We start from the raw sequence: 14,179 nt of genomic DNA on the forward strand, positions 1-14,179 counted from the left end.
CTGGCCCCTCATGTCACTGACCGACAGAAAGTTAGGTGAGTACGCACATGTGGCCAGCAAAACCAGTCATCACCGAATTATTGCTGCTGTTTGCTGTGCTTCTAAATATGCACCTGTGATGTCAGCACGGGGATGGAAAATACCTGGATCAGTTGCATTGCACCTTTGTCACCCATCCAAAACCATCTGTGGCAGTAAGTATTCTAATAGTGCTGTCAACTGGTATGTAGAATTTTTACAGCAAAACCATTTAATTGCAACAGCAGTTGTTCTGAGATTCCCTGCTTGATTAAAGGACCATGCATCCAATCACCATAACCACTACAGCATACCTGGCGTTCCCCCAATGAATATAGTCAAACTATTTGCTTACAGTTTGACTTATTACATGGGAGCCACCAAGCATCACTGCCTGACTCTCTGAAGCACTCAGATCTAAGCTCCTTGATGTAACTCCTGACTCTGCATACAGGAGGAGGACAGGTATGGACTAGCATCTGGCAAACCTCGGGTAAGAAGTCAAACCCTTAGGAAATGGATTAACTACTTACATTGTGGAGAGCACTATGGCATTCTTGGCACCATAAGCATTATAACATGCTATAGTGGTTATGGTGTTTAAAGTCTTCCTTTAATTCATTGATTTCCTCTCAAGTCTTGTAAATTCTGTGAAATCCTGTGAATAGCTGGCGAGAAAAATCATGGCTGAGGTGACATCTCAATTGGAGACTTGAGTGCTGTAGCACAGGCTTCTCTTCTCTGTTCTTGTGTCAAAGAGAATTCAGAGGAGAATGATGGCCCTGATTTGTGACAATTTGTGTAACTAGTGAAACAGAGGCTTGGAGAGAGCTCTCAAAAAAACAGATCTATTACACCATATACACAGATATCGGACATGATACTATCTAGCAGAGATTAAACTTCAAGACTTGCTATGAAAACAACAGTGGAAGAAATACCAGTTGAGGTGGTGGGTCCTAAATATACTATGGCCCAGTTCTCTACTTGATGGGTTCTTCTACTGTTTGACCTGTTAGCAAAGAATGACCTATTACTAAATTCTTTGTAGCGTCTCATACGTCATAATGTAAATATAAATGTAGCACTGTGACACTGCAATGCGTGTAAATAGAAATGGCCTTTAGCAATATTATAGAAAGTGACTCTCTGGATAAAGAATGCTCACTTTCACAATATCAGAGATATGTCGTTAATCCATTTTATTCTTTTTTTTGGTTCTTTCAAATGAACTTGGAGCACATGGCAACATCTTGAGCCGCACAGAGTTAGCATCGTCATTCGTCAGTACCACTTTATGTACAATAAGATGACGTGGCAGAGCACTTCATGTTGCCTTAAGTGTAGCATTGTCTAGATTCTCAGGTGCAGAACCTGGGAAGAAGTGAATAAATAAAATTAACTCAAGAATATGTATCATTTGTCTTACAATTCTTACAGTTCTTTTTCTGAAAAATATTTTCTTAAACAATCATTTCTCAAAGCTATTTTAGACTTGCAATACACCTGGTAACATACATCACGTAAATGCCTAATGCAGCTACTGGTATTTTTAACAGACTTTGCAGCTGCAAATACTTAACATCCAAATACTAAACACTCTTAAACAGAGCAGGATTACCCATAAGGTGACCCTAGGCAGCCACCTAGGGCCCAGGGGTTAGACAGCCATAAATTTGCTTGGCGCCATTAACCATTTATATATGAAAAATGAAAGAGGGCTCCGAACTGGTAACCTGCCTCAGGTCCCATGGTGCCTAATCTTTCTCTGCTCTTATATATTTAATTTATATCATCTTTTTATATACTGATTGTCACATTACTAAAAATGATTCATCTGTCTCAAAGTAATTTTTTCATACACTGCCTCCATTATGAGAGTAAATATTGAAAAAAAACATTTTGTAATCTTTATATTAATACCAGGTAAATTACTATTAACATGTTATTTAAAGGGTTATTTAAACCACCATGACTACTTCTGTAATTAATGTGCACTGTTTCTGCTTGAAATACTGCACTTTCAGAGTTATTTGCTAACTACACCCCCCAGTACATGTGACTTAGGCAGCCCAAAACTCTGAGCTACCTAATGCCAATTCTGTGCATGCTGCAGTGGCAGATGTAATAATATTTTCCCTTGCAGGCAGAGCCTACTTTCTCCCTCCCTCCCACTGTGCACTACCTCCTTTGCGTGTATTTAGTTTTTCTTATTAGAATTACCCTTCCGTCCAAAATCACTCCCTACAACCTCCTTTTCTATGAAAGTGCATGTGACTGGACCGTGTGAGGTCACCTGTGACACCAGACGGAGGAGGGAGATCAGCGGCAGGAGCATTATCCAGCACTGGATTCAAGGTAAATGTTATCTTTAATTTTTATTTTTTTCCAAGGCAGAGGAGACCTAATAGCAATGTCCAATAGTGCATTGTTAGCATAAAGAGGCAGATTGTGGAAACTTTTAAACATATTTTAATATAGAGGTGTTCTCACATGGATTTAGCTATAGATCTAAGCAAGTGGCAGAAGCTGCCAGTTAAAAAGCGATGCCCAAATATTATGGGAAAATGTGATTTATTTATTTATTTATGATGTTACAGGGTCATCACTATATAAAGATGGACCCTACTGCAAGTCATTTAATTACCATATGTTATGGCGGGTAAAGATGTCCCGAATAGTTCGCTGGCGAATAGTTCCTGGCAAACATAGCTTGTTCGCGTTCGCCACAGATGGCGAACATATGCGATGTTCGGTTCGCACCCTATTCGTCATCATTGAGTAAACTTTGACCCTGTACATCACAGTCAGCAGACCCTCCCTCCCAGACCCTCCCACCTCCTGGACAGCATCCATTTTAGATTCATTCGGAAGCTGCATTCTTTTTTTTCTTTTTTTTTTTTAGACAGAAGTGTGTTATATTTGAGCATTCTAGGCTGAACATGCGTATATCATGGCTAGTTGCACTGAGGGTATGAGTATATAGCAGTACATTGTTGTGAAAGATGGCTGTCATGTTTAGGGTGTAGCTTGCATGTTATCAACTGTGTATTTATATCAGCAGCTCCACCACTAGTTATAAATCAAGTGTGAGTCGCCCCATGAGATGAGACTAGTTGATAACATAATACAAGAACGGTTAAGGTAAAGGCATGTAAGGAACTACGACAATAAACTCTTTAGGAGGTGAAATAATGACATGTTTAAACGCTTGCTACTTTACGATTAGTTAATGTGCAGAGAGCAGTTCATGAGATCAAAGGCATGGTGTGGAGGATCGGCTATAGTGGGACATGCTTGGCAGTCTGCTGTTTACTGCTTGTGCTCATCCAATCCATTATGGGTGCCAAGTGCAGACCCTGGGAGTCCCTGATACCTGGAACAACAAAGGCAAGTCTCTGGCTGAGTGCCGGGTTCGCGGCTTGAGGTGGTGGAAGCTTGTTTTGTTGGGTGGTCGGATCTGTCCCGGTGGTGCTTCACGTCCGGTTTGAGATTGTGATGGCTTAAGGTGGAGGCGAGTGCTTGACGTGGGGCAGGCTCTGCATTTCTGTTTGTGCCTCCGGTCCCGTCTTCGTCACCTTTTGCGTTGGTGGATTTTAATGGGGACTGCTTCGCTTAGCTGTGGTGGAGCTTGTTGGGACTGTGGTGGAGCTTGCTGGGGCTTCCTGCTTGTTATTTGCTTCCACAATTGATTAAAGAGTCTGTCCAGCTTAGACTCAATATCCTGCCATGCTTTGCTGGTACCAGGAGGACACGCGGCTGCCGCCATATTGGGAGAGTCGCAGATGAGTATGTCAGCCTGGGCGGCTGTGCTCTGTGCGTCCATTAACTCCAGTCAGCCTCTCATGGGTGGACCGGGATAACCCCCACCGGTCCAAGGGGGGGTAACGAAGCTCCAGCCGGGAAATAGCTGCTCCTGGGAGATCGGCCGCCTCTCCCGCCCGGTGAGCACCAGGCCACACTTGCCACACGGAGGTAAGTAAGACTCTGTCGAGTTGCTGATCGCTATTAAGCATGTCAGGTCGGTCAGGTAGGAGCAACATTGCTGGGTCATCCTCTGCTGGGCTGAAATTCGCTTGTTGGTAGCTGCTTAAAGTGAGATATTGAAGGAGCTCACACGAAGTGCGTCTTTCCTCCATGACAGGTAGGCCCCGCCCCCCGGAAGCTGCATTCTTAGTGAGAGGAGGGACAGTGTAGCTGTTGCTGATTTAATAGGGAAATCGATAGCTAGGCTAGTGTATTCAGTGTCCACTACAGTCCTGAAGGACTCATCTGATCTCTGCTGTAAGGACAGCACCCCAAAAAGCCCCTTTTAGGGCTAGAACATCAGTCTGCTTTTTTTTTTTCTGTATAATCTAATTACAGTTGCCTGCCTGCCAGCGTGTGTGTCAGGCTCACAGCGTATACTGTGCCCACTTGCCCAGTGCCACCACTCATATCTGGTGTCACAATAGCTTGCATTTAAAAAAAAAAAAAAACTTTTTTGACTGTAATATAATAGCAGTTAGTTTCCTTCACACATGTGCGTTTCAGGGCCTGCCAGGGCACAGTGTCATACCAGTGCAACTCATATCTGGTGTAACAGTAGTGTACATTCAAAATACAATTTTGACTGTAATAGATTGAATATCAGTTAGTTGTCTGCAAGCGTGTGTGTCAGGCCTACAGCGTCTACTCTGCCAACTTCTGCCAGTGCACAGTGCCACTCATATCTGTTGTCACAGTAGTTTGCACGCATAGTACCACTAATCGAAAAAAAAATGACAGGCAGAGGCAGGCCACCCCGCAGGGGCCGTCTTGGTCGTGGGGCTGTGATTCCCTTTGGCCCTAGAATAATGCCCAGTGTTCAGAGGCCACGTACTCTGAACTCGAAAAGTTCTGAGGACATAGTTGACTGGCTAACACAGTACACCCAATCTTCTACAGCTTCTGCTCGGAACCTTCAAGCACAATCCTCCTCCAGCTTAGCTTCGGGCACCTCTCAAGTTACCACTCGCCCACTTGCCGCCACCACCAACACTAGCACCACAGCCGCTTCACTTGATCTGTCAGAGGAGTTATTTATACATCAGTTGGAAGAAATGAGTGATGCGCAACCAATATTGCCAGAGGATGTAGATAACAGGGATATGTCTCAGTCAGGCAGCATTACACACATGGACGTACGGTGTGATGATGATGATGTTGTACCCGCTGCTGCTTCCTTTGCTGAGTTGTCAGATACAAGTGAAGCAGTTGATGATGACGATTCGACCGTGGATGTCACGTGGGTGCCCGCTAGAAGAGAAGAAGAACAGGGGGAAAGTTCAGATGGGGAGACAGAGAGGAGGAGGAGACGAGTTGGACGCAGGGGGAGGTCGCAAGGAGCTAGTGGCACAGTCAGACAGCATGCATCGGCACCCGGGGTCAGCCAGACAGCACGCCAATCAACGCATGCTGTGTCCACCACCAGAATGCCATCATTGCAGAGCTCAGCAGTGTGGCATTTTTTTGGTGTGTCTGCCTCTGACAACAGCGATGCCATTTGCAACCTGTGCCAAAAGAAACTGAGTCGTGGGAAGTCCAACACCCTCCTAGGTACAACTGCTTTGCGAAGGCACATGATCACACATCACAAACACCTATGGGATCAACACATGAGTACCAGCAGCACACAAACTCAAAGCCGCCATCCTCCTCCTGGTCCAGCATCTTCAGCCACGTCAACCACTGCTGTCCTCCTTGCTCCCTCTCAACCATCCGTCACTCCGTCTCTCGCCTTGAGCAGTTCCTGCTCATCTGCCCACAGTCAGGTGTCTGTCAAGGACATGTTTGAGCGTAAGAAGCCAATGTCACAAAGTCACCCCCTTGCCCGGCATCTGACAGCTGGCTTGTCTGAACTCTTAGCCCGCCAGCTTTTACCATACAAGTTGGTGGAGTCTGAGGCATTCCAAAAATTTGTAGCTATTGGGACACCGCAGTGGAAGGTACCCGGATGAAATTTCTTTGCACAAAAGGCAATCCCCAACCTGTACTCGATTGTGCAAAAGAAAGTAATGGCATGTCTGGCACACAGTGTTTGCTCAAGGGTCCATCTGACCACTGATACCTGGTCTGCAAAGCATGGTCAGGGCAGGTATATCACCTACACTGCGCATTGGGTAAACCTGCTGACGGCTGCCAAGCATGGAATGCATGGCTCTGCAGAGGAGTTGGTGACACCGCCACGACTTGCAGGCAGGCCTGCTGCCACCTCCTCTACTCCTCCTACTCCATCCTCTTCCATAACCTCCTCGGTTGAGTGCTCTTCTGCTGCTGCGTCTTGCTCCACATCAACGGCACCCCCCCCAGCTCCCCAGGTACTATTCCACATCCCGGATACGGCAGTGTCACGCCGTCTTGGGGTTGACTTGCCTGAAAGCAGAGAGTCACACCGGACAAGCACTCCTGTCTGCCCTGAACGCACAGGTGGATCAGTGGCTGACTCTGCACCAACTGGAGATCGGCAAAGTGGTTTGTGACAAAGGAAGAAATTTGTTGGCGGCATTGAATTTGGGCAAGTTGACACATGTGCCGTGCATGCTTTGTGCATAAGTACCCAGGCTTACAGGACGTCGTGAAGCAGGCCAGGAAGGTGTGTGGCCATTTCAGGCAATCCTACACGAACATGGCGCACTTTTCAGATATCCATCGGCGAAACAACATGCCAGTGAGGCGCTTGATTTGCAACAGCCCGACACGTTGGAATTCAACACTCCTAATGTTCAACCGCCTGCTCCAACAAGAAGAAGCCGTTAACGACTATTTGTATGACCGGGGGTGCTAGGACAGCCTCTGTGTAGCTGGGATTTTTTTTGCCACGTTACTGGACGCTCATGCGCAATGCCTGTAGGCTCATGCGTCCTTTTGAGGAGGTGACAAACCTAGTCAGTCGCACCAAAGGCACCATCAGCGACATCATACCATTTGTTTTCTTCCTGGAGCGTGCCCTGCGAAGAGTGCTGGATCATGCCGTAGATGAGCGTGAAGAGGAAGAGTTGTGGTCACCATCACCACCAGAAACAGCCTTATCAGCATTGCTTGCTGGACCTGCAGCAACGCTGGAAGAGGATTGTGAGGAAGAGGAGTCAGAGGAGGAATGTGGCTTTGAGGAGGAGGAGGAAGACCAACCACAACAGGCATCCCAGGGTGCTCGTTGTCACCTATCTGGTACCCGTGGTGTTGTACGTGGCTGGAGGGAAGAACATACCTTCAGTGAGATCACTGAGGACGAGGAACAGGACATGAGTAGCTCGGCATCCAACCTTGTGCAAATGGGGTCTTTCATGCTGTCGTGCCTGTTGAGGGACCCTGGTATAAAAAGGCTGAAGGAGAACGACCTGTACTGGGTGTCCACGCTACTAGACCCCCAGTAAAAGCAGAAAGTGCCTGAAATGTCACCGAATAACCGCAAGTCGGAAAGGATGCAGCAGTTCCAAAATAAATTAAAAAGTATGCTTTACACAGCGTATAAGGGTGATGTCACAGCACAATGGGAATCTAACAGGGGAAGAGGTGAAAGTAATCCTCCTCCTCCCACGACCATGCCAGCAAGGACAGGACGCTTTACAGACGTGTTGTTGATGGAGGAAATGCAGAGCTTTTTAAGTCCTACGCATCGCCACAGCCCTTCGGGGTCCACCCTCAGAGAACGACTCGACCGACAGGTAGCAGACTACCTCACCTTAACTGCAGATATCGACACTCTGAGGAGCGATGAACCCCTTGGCTACTGGGTGTGCAGGCCTGACCTGTGGCCTGAGCTATCCCAATTTGCGATAGAACTTATGGCCTGCCCCGCTTCAAGTGTCCTGTCAGAAAGGACCTTCAGTGCAGCAGGAGGTATTGTCACTGAGAAGAGAAGTCGCCTAGGTCAAAAAAGTCTAGATTACCTCACCTTTATTAAGATGAATGAGGGATGGATCCCAAAGGGACTGACAGTGGGCGATACATTCAACTAAAAAAGGCCTGATGAGGGGGACGTAACAGGGATTAAACTGATAAGAATAGTACTACTTAACACACCACTCCTATCTGGTGGCACATTAGATTACACGCGCAGTGCCCCAAATTTGAAGTAGGAGGACCAACCAAGCATCTTTTTCCATCTCCTGGTTCCTAAAATCGATGCCATATACACGTCCCCTGATAGGGCACGTAACAGTGATTAAACTGATAAGAATAGTACTACTTAACACACCACTCCTATCTGGTGGCACATTAGATTGCACGCGCAGTGCCCCAAATTTGAAGTAGGAGGACCGACCGAGCATCTTTTTCCATCTCCCGGTTCCTAAAATCGATGCCATATACACGTCCCCTGATAGGGGACGTAACAGGGATTAAACTGATAGGAATAGTACTACTTAACACACCTTATAGTAATGCAGAGAGAGGCAACGCAGAGAGAGGAGTCTGAAGAAGAGGAGTCAGAGGAGGAAGGTGGCTTTGAGTAGGTGGAGGACCAAACACAGCAGGCGTCCCAGGGGGCTTGTTGTCACCTTTCGGGGACCCTTGGTGTTGTATGTGGCTGGGTGGAGGAAGAGACCTTCAATGACATCAGTGAGGACAAGGAACGGGACATGGCTAGCTTGGTATCCAACCTTGTGCAAATGGGAAGTTTGCGGTTGTGCAAATGGACTGTTTGCGGTAGTTTGCGGTGCGTTAAATGGGGAGTTTGGTCTTTCACTGTGAAGCGGGCGTAACCCTTACACTACCTGATCGATACAACATCATACCTGATGTTTTAAAGCACGTTATTCCAAACAATTTAGGAATGTTAGGTGATTTATGCCCTTTATGGATTAAAACCAGACTCTGCATCAACTATGTAATTTTCCATGGGAGTTTTGCCATGGATCCCCCTCCGACAGTCCAGGTGATAGTCCCCTTGAAACAACTTTTCCATCACTATTGTGGCCAGAAAGAGTCCCTGTGGGTTTTAAAATTCGCCTGCCTATTGAAGTCTATGGCGGTTCGCCCGGTTCGCCCGTTCGCGAATATTTGCGTAAATTCGCGTTCGCCGTTCGCGAACAGAAAATTTTATGTTCGCGACATCTCTAATGGCGGGTGATAGGGGCATAACTAGATATGTTTTACCCTAGATGAAGATGTACTTGTCACCTCCAGCTTCTCCATATTTAAACACGGTATAAGAGGTTTGATTTCATGACTCATAGGCTGTCCAACAATGTCTATGACAGAGACATATTAGCGCAAATTGTATTACTTTTGGGTTGAAACTTTTTTAAATCCCATCACTTTTGCAAGAGATAACCTCCATTTTCACCAGCAACTTCCGGTAATCTCCGTGGTACTGTGGGCAGTTCTAGAGAGACAAAATTACCCTTATTCTGCATTTTGTTTACTCCCTCTGCGACTATGTATTATGTTTTTTTTTTCTTCCAGTATTACATTCTTTCTCAAGCCTTGGTTAATGCGTCCATCTCTACCTACAGTCTTGTTACCTAAGGGAGAAGCTGACTTGGCCAAAGTCCTCGAAATAGTTTTACTTTGAGACACTAGTTCCATAAAGTATATATGAAAAGGTTATGTATGTAGCAAGAAGGGTGCCCACAGATAGACAAGCAAGATTTAAACAATCATTGGGGGAGTGTAGTCATCACATGATGACTGGTGGACTTGACAAACCTGACTTGGACTTTTTAGAAGAATAAATGAGCTTGGGAAAGAAACAAAGCTCTATTTTATTTTATTTGTATTTTTTCTGCAGTGCATAGTTATAGTACAGTAGCTTGTGAGGTACCCCAACAGCAATCCTCCAGCATTTTGTTATGATCTATAACAGTGAGGTACATGAGAAAGCATGCACATTTTTTATATATTTAAAGAAAGGTTAACACGATTTAAACAGGTTTGGTCGGTTATGAGCCCCTCTAGTGTTAGCGAGGTCACTGTGTGGACATGCTTAGTCAGTTGTGTCCTTTAAAGCATCTTCAGTGTTGGTAGGTTCATTATACAGATAGGCTTGGTCTATTTGGTCAGTAGAGTGTCCACATTAATTGTGAGGCCACAGTGTAAACAGGCTTAGCTAATATGTGTGTCTATGCAGATGAACTGTGTTAGTTAGCGTCATATTGTGAGAGTAATTTATTTACAGGAGTCCACCACCTTAAGTACGTTCTATAATGTCCTCTGTGCCGGTGGTGGTGCTTTAGTGTGCCATCAGACAACTCGGGTCTTCGCTTTCTTTCATCCGATGCGAAGTCTGTGAGGCAGTTGCTGGTCATGTTGGCGCGGGTAGGCTCTATGCTGCGATCTTCTCTCTGTGGGAGTATGTGGCTGTTCTGCAGCTGTGTGCCGTGTGGCTTTCCTGTACTCGGATCCGCCATCTTGTGGGGCTGTGTGTGTCAGATTCCTGTCTGTTTGGGCTCCGTCCTCTCTCTCCCTTGCTACTTGCTTTCAGCAGTGTGTTCCCAGCTTCCGTGGGGCGGCAGGCGTACGTTTCGCCATTGTATGCAGCTGTTTGCGGGGGCGCTGCTTTTTCGCCCATCTGCCCCATGTCGAGTGTTTGATAGATCTGCGGGAGTGGGTTTGTGGCTTTGCTGGTTCAGCTGCGGGCCGCTCAGGTTCCAATGCACCCTCCTGCCTTGCTGACAGTGTCGCCCAGAATCTGGTGAAGATGAGGTCATGCCTCGCCTGAGAAGCTGCAAGGTAGGCTTCGATTGCGGGGCTGCCCGTGTTACCCGCCTTCTTGGGAGCCGCTCCGAGTCCAAAGGGCTCTGAGTTTGGTATCCTTCGGATCCTCTCGTTCTCCCCTCTGTAGCCTGCTAGATTTGCGGTATGTACCACTGCTTGGCTGCTAGTACTTTTAATCTTTTTGGGCTCAAGAGCTTCTGTAACATGCGTCCGTTCATCTAGCTAGTCAGGCCCCGCCCCCCCACAAAGCTCTATTTTAATTATATTTTATGACTACATTCTTGTTTGTGACTACAAATGTGCTTTAAAGAATAGATTTTGCATTTCTATTTGATTTTTGTATAGTATATATTCATAGAATGTATTTATTTATTTATTACAGATATTGTTTACTACCAAATTTCAGAATTAATTGAACAGGAGACTTTAAATGTCTCAATGTGAATGTACCATGTTTGGCAGCTATTGTCACTCACATAGCTAGGGTTACTTGTGTCCACATACCGCTATTGATTAAACTCTTAGAAAATTGTTTGTTTTTCGAGAAGAAGCCTAATTGGTAATGCTCCGTTTGTAAGGGATATTTCATATTGAACATTTTCTAAGTGAATGCAATAGATTTAAAACTATTTTGTATGTACTATGTCTCTGGGCAGATTATAAAAACACAGAGAGCAATGTTATCCGATAGTACTACTGGGAATATTTGATATGCATCCACAAGTATTAAAGAGGTGTGAAATAAATCACCACATGGCAATCTCTTCAAGCAGGTGAAGCAAGCAAACACTCACAGGGTTATTCAATAAAGTTAGAATTCAAGGTGAATTCAAAGGGAATTTCAAATTTAAGGTGAAAATAGACAAACTGAAAAAAAATCTCTAAATCCAACATGCTTTCAGTTAAATATGAAAGATAGGCTTAAAGGGACACTATAGTCACCAGAACAACTACAGCTTAATGTAGTTGTTATGGTGAGTATAGTCAGTTCCTGCAGTCGTTTTGTTGTAAACACATATTTTGCTCAATAGAGAGACCTCCAGTGGCCATTCCTCAGATCTGCTTCCTGGGGAGGCGCTACACAATGTGCAGCACTGATGGTCAGCGTCTTCACGCTCTGATTCAATGCATCTCTCTGAGGTGCCCCACCACCTCCTTGACAATCTCAGCCAATCCAATGCTTTGGATTGCCTGAGATCAGCATTTCTGACAGGGGGGGGGGGGGGGGGACAGCAGTGTCGACGGACCTGTGTGGAGCTTAATATAAGGTGAGTTTTCTTACCTTTTAAAAGAGGCAAGCCACATAAATGGTGATTCTAACACCATAGAGTCAGGAATACATGATTTAAATATGAAATTCACTCTGAATCCACTTTGAATTCTTACTTTAGTAAATAACCCTGCAAATGTTTAGTTAACCTTTTATTGCATGCATTAATATGATCCACATCATTCAATCATTTTGTCTTAACAGCCAGCTCACAACGATATGTTGCTAGAGAGAGGAGAAGGGTGTAATGGCTGCACAGTTGTCTAGGAGGAAGAAGTGTTCATCGGGCAAATATGTTTTGATATCTACACATTTGTTGTCTAAATGTATAGTTTCCAGAATGTGAATTTATCATCCACGTGGGAAGGTTTTTTTTGTTTTTCAGTCACATGTCTTCTACTCATAAATAACTCAGGGGGAACATGGACATTTTGAGATTTCTTCAGTGAAAGAATAACAATAAACAAAAATTTCGAAACATTCTAAATCCAGAGTGTCTCTACACTATTTTACTAAAACAGCAGGGATGTTACCCACAATGCCCCTTCTGGCACCATACACGGGTCATTTAGATCATTTTCCATTCATATGAAATTCACCTTGATAACAGAAATCATATTCAGAACACTTACGTCTGGACCTTATACTCGGAAAACTATCTGGACCTAATACTCAGAAAACTATCTTCATCTAATACTCAGAAAACCATCTGGATCTAATACTGAGAAGAATCATCTGGAGTCTAAGCTCTTACTTGCAATGTAGGGATCACTGCCTACATCCAAAAAGTTGGTACACTATTCTACCAGAGAAAATCACATCAGCTTGGAACTCAGTATGAGCTAATCTTTCGGTCTTTCTTGGTGGTCTTTTGAAGCGCTTGTCAGGAACCCACTGGAATCACAGTCATAAATATGGAGCAAATGCTCAGGGTTATTCAGTAAAAATGAGAATTATCAAGAATTTAAAAGTGAATTTCAAATGTATGATCAATATAGGCAAACAGGAAATATTCTTACCTTTTTTACAAGTTTGACTGCTCCGGCCTTTAATATAAAATTCACTGTGAGTTCTCAACATGGTTCAATTTAGTGAAAATCCCAGTCTGTATACTTACCATCCTACAACTATAGCATGCAAGCTCATTGAGCAGGGCCCTCAACCCCTCTGTTCCTGTGCATCCATTTGTCTGGTTACAATTAAGTGTCTGTTAGTCCACCCACTGTACAGTGCTACGGAATTTGCTGGCGCTATATAAATAATAAAATAATAATAATATAAAGCGGGTAATAAGTATAATGAGTTATAACACAGAATGGCAGGACGGTAGATAGATAGATAGATAGATAGATAGATAGATAGAATTGTAGTAATTCAGCAAACAAAACAAAAAACAAAAACAAAGAAAAAATGTATAAACCCATATTACAGCAGTTTAAGTGATAACTATCTCTGTAAATGACAAAGCACTATTTTATTCCAACGTATGTTAACACACACATAGAAATGCCAGAACAGAGTCTCTCTGTGGGACATTTATGTGCATACAGACTCAGCAGATCACTACAGATAAACAGGTGCTCTCCTTCTATCAAGACACGTGAGGTCACTACTTAAGACAGCCAATAAACAATAGAAGCCATTCCTCTTTCAGACTTTCCTCCTGACCACCCAGCGGGAGGAACATATTGAGGGATTTTTTAGGATCTTCACACTAAGAATGCAATGTTTAAACTTTGTATTTACTGCAGGTGTGCCTCTTGACTGCTCTAAATGTTAAGTTTGAATTTGGTAAGCTATTAATTTTAAGCGCAATTCAAATACATTGTCTATTCATCTCATAAAACAATTCAAGTGAATTTATTCATTAATGGAAAGTATCACACGTTCACTCTCGTTCCCCAAAACCAACACTACGCAGACACACAAACAGCGGACAATAACGTCAAAAGCTGAACAAGTAAATGTGATTTTGACTTTTTTTGATTAAAGGTCATACTTTTAACCCTTTTGATCTCTCTATAAATGTTAAATATTCTTTGATCTTTTTTTGCCATTTACCCGTATAAGGACCCACTTGTAGGGAGCCAACTTAATAATTATGTACAGTGAATAAACAAATAAACAAGGATAGAATTATAATTTTTGAGTCATTTATTTATTTATTAAAATTTTAAAAAATATACATTTTTTTTTTTTTTTTTTGTCATTTGC

General features: G+C 44.0%; 1 long non-coding RNA gene across 2 annotated transcripts in view; it reads right to left on the bottom strand.

The window, feature by feature from the left end:
• Positions 1-1,214: 1,214 nt before the first annotated feature.
• LOC134585923 (uncharacterized) overlaps positions 1,215-14,179 on the bottom strand; it is a 74,537-nt gene continuing 61,572 nt past the window's right edge. For both annotated transcript variants that reach the window (XR_010086559.1, XR_010086558.1), the window contains exon 4: positions 1,215-1,392. This is a non-coding gene — a long non-coding RNA (uncharacterized LOC134585923). The remainder of the gene's footprint in view (positions 1,393-14,179) is intronic.

Source organism: Pelobates fuscus, chromosome 2, assembly GCF_036172605.1.
Source record: "Pelobates fuscus isolate aPelFus1 chromosome 2, aPelFus1.pri, whole genome shotgun sequence".
Classification (NCBI taxonomy): domain Eukaryota; kingdom Metazoa; phylum Chordata; class Amphibia; order Anura; family Pelobatidae; genus Pelobates; species Pelobates fuscus.